This window comes from Rhododendron vialii, chromosome 7a, assembly GCF_030253575.1.
Source record: "Rhododendron vialii isolate Sample 1 chromosome 7a, ASM3025357v1".
Classification (NCBI taxonomy): Eukaryota; Viridiplantae; Streptophyta; class Magnoliopsida; order Ericales; family Ericaceae; genus Rhododendron; species Rhododendron vialii.
In genome coordinates, this window is record NC_080563.1 from 8,989,477 (window position 1) to 8,997,622 (window position 8,146).

At 40.1% G+C, this 8,146-nt stretch overlaps 1 pseudogene; it reads right to left on the reverse strand.

Moving 5' to 3' along the window:
- Positions 1 to 3,462: 3,462 nt before the first annotated feature.
- LOC131331931 (subtilisin-like protease SBT3.4) lies at positions 3,463 to 5,325 on the reverse strand (annotated as a pseudogene).
- Between the last annotated feature and the right edge of the window lie 2,821 nt (positions 5,326 to 8,146).

Here is an 8,146-nt window from a genome sequence, read left to right on the forward strand (position 1 = left end):
AACATTTGACTCAGTCACAGCCTGCCAATTTGGGAAATGGAATAATGGTTGGTAATGGTACAAATCTGTAGGTCACACATACAGGAAAAGGTCTACTTCCAACACCTGGTGCTAACTTTTTATTGTCCCATATTCTGCATACACCTCAAATCACTCATAATCTTCTTTCTGTTCATCAATTTGCCAAAGATAATCATTGTCTTCTTACATTTGATTCATCTGGTCTTATTATTCAGGACAAGATCACACTCAAGGTTTTGTATCAGGGTCCGTGTCACAAGGGACTCTACCCTCTTCTGACCTCCTTTGAGGAACCATCTCCAGTCTCTTCCTCCACAGCTTTTGTGAGCACATCTCCTTCAGCTATGCTTTGGCATAACAAACTAGGTCATCCTAGTTTACCTTTATTTCTGTCCTTAATAAAACAATATGACTTGCCTGTTTCACACCCACAGTCTGTTAATTGTAGGTGTTGTAATATGGCAAAGAGTCACAAGCTTGTTTTTCCTTTGTCTGTCTCTCATACTACTGCTCCCTTTCAGTTGGTACATATGGATGTATGGGGACCATCCCCTATTCCTTCTAATAAAGGTTTTCGGTACTATCTTCTGATTGTTGATGATTTTACTCGTTATAGTTGGCTTTTTCCACTTCATTACAAGTCTGAAGTTAAACATGTTATAGCTAACTTCAAAGCATATGTTCATAATCAGTTTCACACTTCTATTCAGACTGTTAGGAGTGATAATGGGGGTGAATTTGTTAACCATTTTCTTCTTCATTTATTTCTTTCCACTGGTGTGATTCATCAAACCTCTTGTCCACATACACCAGAGCAAAATGGTGTAGTGGAAAGAAAGCATAGACATCTTATAGAGACTACCATTGCTTTACTGTTGCAAGCTAATCTACCTACTTCTTTTTGGCTTGAAGCATTGACAACTGCAGTATATTTAGCTAATAGACTGCCTCACTCTTCTCTAAAGTTTCAAGTTCCTTTCTCTCTTCTTTTTCATTCCAAACCAGACTATACATTTCTTAAACCTTTTGGTTGTTGCTGCTATCCTTGGCTCAAACCCTATGCCTCACATAAACTTGTTCCTAAATCCAAACCTTGTGTCTTCCTTGGTTACTGTGATAATAGTAAAGGGTACAGATGTTATGATCCTAGCACAACTAAAGTCTATATCTCTAGACATGTACGTTTTGTTGAAAATGAATTTCTCTATAACACAATTATATCCTCTTCTTCTACTTCTCTTGATGTTTCTTCATCTTCCTTTTCTGTTCCTTTGACTGAGTTTACTGATATTGATTTCCCTGTCTCTTCTTCTCTCCCTCCTATAACAAATACTCCTTCTTCAAACCTTTCTTCTTCTCATCTTTCTGTTCCTCCTATTGTTTCTGTTTCTGTGCCTGATTTTACACCCACTTTTCCAACCTCAGATCAACTTTCTCCTCATGTGCCCACTGATCCAACAATTGATTCCGCTTCTTCTGTTTCGTCAGAACTTCCTCTCTCTAATCCTGCTCAGCCCTCAAGTTCTCATTCCATGACAACTAGATCTAAAAATGGTATTTCTAAACCAAAAGTTCAGTTCACATTAACAGCAGTTGCAAACACCCTACCTTTACCTCAAACTGAACCAAAACATTTCTCAGAAGCTATTAAATATCCTGTTTGGCAACAGGCTATGGCTGAGGAGTTTAAAGCTTTAGTTAACCAAGGTACATGGCATCTTGTTCCACCTCCTGATCATGCCAATATCATTGGGTGTCAATGGATTTTCAAAATCAAGAGGAATTCTGATGGCACTGTAGCTAGGTATAAAGCAAGGTTAGTTGCTAATGGCAATCAACAAACTGAAGGGTTAGATTTTACTGAAACCTTTAGTCCTGTGGTGAAGCAACCTACCATAAGGGTAGTTATTAGTTTGGCAGTGCATCATCAATGGGAAATAAGACAATTGGATGTCTCTAATGCTTTTTTACATGGGGTTATAGAAGAGGAAGTGTACATGAAGCAACCTCTGGGCTACAAAAACGCTGCCTTTCCTCATTATGTATGCAAACTTGATAAGGCTCTTTATGGGCTAAGACAGGCACCAAGGGCTTGGTTTGCTATGTTTTCTGGGTTTCTGTTACAGCAAGGGTTTGTTAACAGTAAAGCTGATGCATCTTTGTTTATTTTGAAAAATGATCAAGGGATTACTTTGGTGTTAGTCTATGTAGATGACATCTTAGTTACAGGCAGCAATAGCTCATATGTTCAGGAGTTGATCAGCATACTTGGGGCTAGGTTTGTGATGAAAGATCTTGGCTCACTAAGCTATTTTCTTGGCATTGAAGTGTTGCATCATGGCTCTACTCTTATTCTATCTCAAACCAAGTATGCTACAGACCTTCTTCTTAAAGCAGGAATGTTTGATTGTAAACCTAGTCCTTCTCCTTCCTCTGCAAAACCTGCAATCTTAGAACCTGATCCCCCTTTCTTGGATCAACAATGGTTCAGAACCATAGTAGGTTCTCTTCAGTATCTCACTCTCACACGACCAGAGCTTGCTTTTGCTGTAAATCTTGCCTGCCAGCATATGCATAACCCCAAACAAAGCCACTTTGTTGCAGTTAAACGGATTCTTAGGTATATTAAAGGTACAATGCATCAAGGTCTTCAATTTGTACCTGGATCGTTAGCTCTCACAGCTTACACTGATGCTGATTGGGCTGGGGATCACCTGGACCGTCGCTCAACTACAGGTTTCTGTTTGTTTTTGGGTTCCAATTTGATATCTTGGTGTGCCAAGAAGCAACATACTGTTGCGAGGTCTTCAACAGAGGCAGAGTATCGAGCTTTGGCTCAGACTGCTGCAGAGGTTTCTTGGGTCCAACAATTACTGATTGATCTGTCTATTTCTCCTTCTTTGCCTCATATGATTTGGTGTGACAACTTGTCTGCAATAGCCCTAGCATCTAATCCTATATTTCATGCCCGAACGAAGCATGTCGAGGTGGATTATCATTTCATTCGTGAGAAAGTGATAAGCAAACAAATTTCAGTTCAACACATTGGGAGCATGGATCAATTAGCTGATATCTTTACAAAGTCTCTTTCAGTGGCTAGATTTCAGTTTCTAAAGTCCAAACTCATGGTGGTCATTACCCCCATGAGTTTGCAGGGGTGTGTAAGCAAGACTCACTAATTCTGCATTTAAGATGCCATGTGGCAGTTTAGTGAGTTGAGTTAGTTGGTTAGTTAATCTCCTGATTAGTTTACTGTTAATCTGTTTTCTGTTATGATTAGCAAGTGATTAGTTGTGTTGTATAAAAGTGTGAGCTGGCCTCCATTGTAAACAGATCGGGAAAAATGAAATAGAATCAAGTTCAGATGTTCTCTCTCTCTCTCTCTCTCTCTCTCAATCTCGATCTTGATTTTCTTTAGGAAACAATGAAAACGTCACTGAATGAACCTCTGTTCTCTTTTCATCTTTATAAATTTCTTGCTTCAATGAGCATTATTACATTACATTGCAGACCTAATCTTCCCTTTTCTCACTCTCTCGTTGTGTGTGTGTGTGTGTGTTTTTGTAGTTATTGGAGTGGAAATTTTAACATTGGAGCTATGCTAGTCGTCAGTAAAAGATGGTATGATTTGTGTTCTCACAGATATGGGACTTCTCACAATATGCACCCTGTCTGTCCAAGTCAGGCTCCTGAATAGTATCCTGCGTTGACATGATGGGTTGTGGAGACTGAGAAATCAAAGGAAACTTTCTTGGTGGTGGAGTTGAAAACCAACGTATCAGGTTTTACGACTATTATTACGCCAAGTGGATGCTCAATTAGAAGTCTGTAAACGGAGTTGTTGGTCCTACGTTTGTTACGGTTCTACCTAGGGAAGTGGCCTTTCTCAAATTTGGGATAGTGATGGAAGGCAGATTCACATCCAAAATGGAGGGCTGAGGATTGGGGCAAACAGTGGATTTGTCTACAAGTTGAGATATAGCTGAGGAGTTGTAACCCATTGCACAGAGATAATGTATGTAGTCATTCGTGCCCATGTTGTAAACCAAACCAGGATTTCTTGCTTTTTTTGGGTTGATAAGACCACCCCGTAATCAAATGGATCAGCAAGCTTTTTTGGGGACCCCTCGGCAAAAATAGGCTCTCCAGATGGATCAGTTTGCCATGCTGCATAAGTCATTCGATTATATCAATACATATTTTAGTTGCATTGAGCAAGGAAGTTGGGGGCAATTCACTGGCCTTGCTAAGCTGTTATTAAACGGAGAAAGGAGTCAAGTCAAGTCAAAAAAAAAAACCCGGAGAAAGGAGTACCCGTTGTGATTATTGCTGATTTGCGGCAGGGGACCAATTGGGGTGTAATGATTTGATAAGTGCAACGACGGCTGAGACATGAGGAGTTGCTATTGATGTTTCGGAATAAAAGGAAAAACCCCCATCCATAATGGGATTCATGGGAGTACCAGCTGCTAATATACTCACACCAGGTGCAGCTATATCTCGCTGTGTAAAATAGTAAATAGGTTGATGTCAAATGAATTAGAATAGCACTTTAGCAGGGGACAACTCATATTTGATGTCACATGAAACCAAAACTTACCTTCAAAGTAGCTGGTGCAACGGAGCTAGGTCCTCTAGATGAAAAACAAGCAATCTTGGTTGACACAGGTTTTCCTACTAGTGTTCTTGAGAGGCTTAGGAAAAGAACAAGGTGGACCATGGGGATTTTGCCAAGGATGATGATGACATACCTTGTTGCACGGATGTAGAACAGTATTTCGGTGCCAAGTTCATAATCCACAACTATACAAGGGAAGTCATCGCTGCACGGAGCTAAGTTGCTTCTTGGGCTTTGAGCGATGATCACACCCAATCCACCGGCTGCTTTGACAATAGATGAAACATGTGTCAGTGGCACCCGAATGGACACTGTAGTGAAGCAGAGTACCACCTTTCCAACCACCGAGTTGTTATCAAGTGAAAGGGATTCACAAACACTACAATCAAAGAGAATAAAGTGATGACATAAACTTTCATAGTTAGAACCAAAAATCATGTAACCATCAATTCCATTACCCAGCAGCTGTCGGAATGAGTCCTGGGGACTCCAGGACCAGGTACATCAAACCGGTGAAGCCAATTTCTTTACCTGCGAACATGGCTTGGCCCTCTATGCACAAATGGTAAATAGAACTTATTTGAGGCTTCTGATTAGGATTCAACAGCAAGGAAAAAAAGAATCAGAAATGACTAAATGTGGGTAAGCAAAGATAAGAGAAGGTGCAGTTGAGCAAGGTCTTGTATCTGTTTTGCAAGTTGTTGAGGCACATCGCCCCACAATAATATGTAGCAAGCCAATGTAAGTCTACGTAATTACATGTCCAAAAAGAGAAGACTATACCCATATGGTTTCGTTGCTTCCGAGAGTAATGGATGTGGGAAAGGACCTATCTATGGTGCTAGCGGCAACAGTTAAGATCCATGGTGCTGTGTTATGAACCGTCTGACGAGAAGGCCCATCATTTCCGGCAGAACAAACAACAATGATGCCATTGGCGACAGCGTGGAATGAGCCTGTGGCAATCAAATCACGCTCATCAACATCCGAGAACATAGGAATGGTAGAGCCAAGAGACAATGATAGCACATCAACCCCATCGTGTATAGCTTGATCCAACGCTCTCAACACATCTGTAGACGCACACTGCCCATTCCAACATGCCTTGTAATGGGCTAACCCAGCTCGGGGTGCTCCTCCTCTCGGTACTCCTAGGCCAATGCCTTTGTAACTCACGTTACCCACAAAGGAACCTGCAACAGTGTAGGACGTGTGGGTTCTGTGTCCGAATGAATCTCTGGGGGACACGTAATCTGGGTTCTCTGAGGTGTTGAATGGTTGCTTGTTGGAAGCAAGAAAGCCATCGATGAACCATCGAGCCCCTATTATTTTTTTGTTACAATCTGTAGTGGCGTTCAAGGCTTGTCCAGAGTCGCATTGGCCTTTCCAACGAGAGGGGATGGGACTGAGGTCTTCATCTATAAATGCTTTGGACTCTGGCCATACACCTGTAACCAATTTTTAGATTGAGTTGAGTTGCCCTTTGTGTTTGTGTGTGCATGAGAGAGAGAGAGAGAGAGAGAGAGAGAGAGAGAGAGAGAGAGAGAGAGAGAGAGAGAGAGTAGACTAGACCGGACCTGTGTCAATAATACCGATGATAACTCCATCATCTTTGAACCTAACTAAAATATGCATTTATAGCCAAAGGTTGTTTAACAATATCTTTCTTTCGCATTCTTAGCCTCATAGAGATGGTTTTCATACTTTTTACTTGAATTACACAATATGTGAAAGTGGATCCTACCAAAGAATTTCATACTTGAAAGTACATTGAATGCTATTATGCATGGAGTCTACAGAATTCTTCAAGAAGATGTGCACATGCAATGCGTGTGCTTGAATTTTCTTATATATAAAACTGCTTAATTGCAAGACGAGTCAGAGAGGAAATGAGGAAAGAATGAGGGAACAGAATCTAAATTAACTGAAGCATCAAAAACATCAAATTTTGGCATTCAAATCATCTCACATACCTTGATAAAGAGGGTACATTGTTCTGTGTTCTCCCTGTTATACTAAGATTGAGAAGTTGTGATGATCATTTTTGTTGTTTCATATTACTCCATCCGTCCCGATTTGTTTGTCTATTCTAAAAAATTTCGGGCCCCCTACCCTAGGCCCAGGTATGACAAGAACCAGTAAGCACCTCAATGTCCTACTAATACTTGTTTACTGGGTACTATTCCAAATCTGCTCATAATTTAGTGAAAATGTAATAATATTGGTGATTAAATTTTTTTGTAGGAGTATCGGTGCTGCAAAACGTTATCGATAGAAAATAGACAATTGCGGCCACTACTATTTATTTTTTTGAATGTCAAAATCTAGCGGCCACTACCAATAGAATACACACAAAAAAGGGTATTATTATTCTATAGAAGAAAAAAAATAGCGCACATCAGCTTAAAAATGGTTTTAGCTTGACTAAAATTATTAGTCGCGGTCATCTTTCGCGTGGAAGTACTAGGACTTGTTCTTTTCAAGGAAGCTTTTGGTTAATATAAGAGGTTTATGCAACAGGGTTTTCAAAAGAAAACCACGCTATCGTAAAGGACCACGTGGAAAAGGAATATACTCCTTGTTCACTTCTTCCGATGTGATGCTTCGTATTCTGAAGGTCATTAATACTGAGAGGCTTCAGAAATGGGAGTGAAAAGTATGTCATTGATTTTGCTTAAGTGCAGGTTAATTAACTTCTGCCCCCGTTGGGCATTCTTCAGCATTTGCCTTCGTAAAAAGCCTAAGTTCACCTCTAGATTGAAGTTTGTTTTTGATAATCGGATGTTCAAATCAACTTGCGTACACTACGACTAATTTCGTGCTTTGAAGTTTACGACCAGGCAAACCCTCCTAAGCGACCAAGAAATTTACTAAGTTGCACCGACTGCTTAGACATGTCGGTAGTTTTGTCCGTTGGGCCTGCACTTAAGTTTATCATTTACAAAGGCCACTGGCGAGTGGGCCTACATGAATACTGAATCTAATACCTGGGACTTGGGGGCACAAACGAGCTCAAAGTTAATATGATTCCCTAGGGCTTGAAATGTTTGTCGTAGTATTCCGCTTGACCAAAAAAAAAGAAGAAATGTTTGTCGTAATTTTTGTTTTCTTGTTTACCCTAATGGGTATCCGTCCCTTTGTTTGTTTGAGTAAGCCATGTATGGGAATTCGGCTTAGTTTAACAGAGCAGAAACAACCATATTTAAAAGTTGTAAAATCCATCGAAGGATAGCTCAAATGATTACGGTGATGCGGTTTCGTAGTGTAAAAGTCGTAGCGTAACGGTACGATCCGGAGATGTGAATTAAATTTTCAATTTTGCACTACATGGGGAAAAAATAACTGATATCTTTAGTTTGGTTTGAGAATCACGTTTGTAGGGATTTAAAATGGAGTTTGGTGACTTCCTATTTTCTATTCCACGTCTTTAATTATCCTGACATGATAAAAAAGATAAATAGCTGCCCTTGTTTTCGATATTTCAGATTTTTCCTTCGAAAATAGATT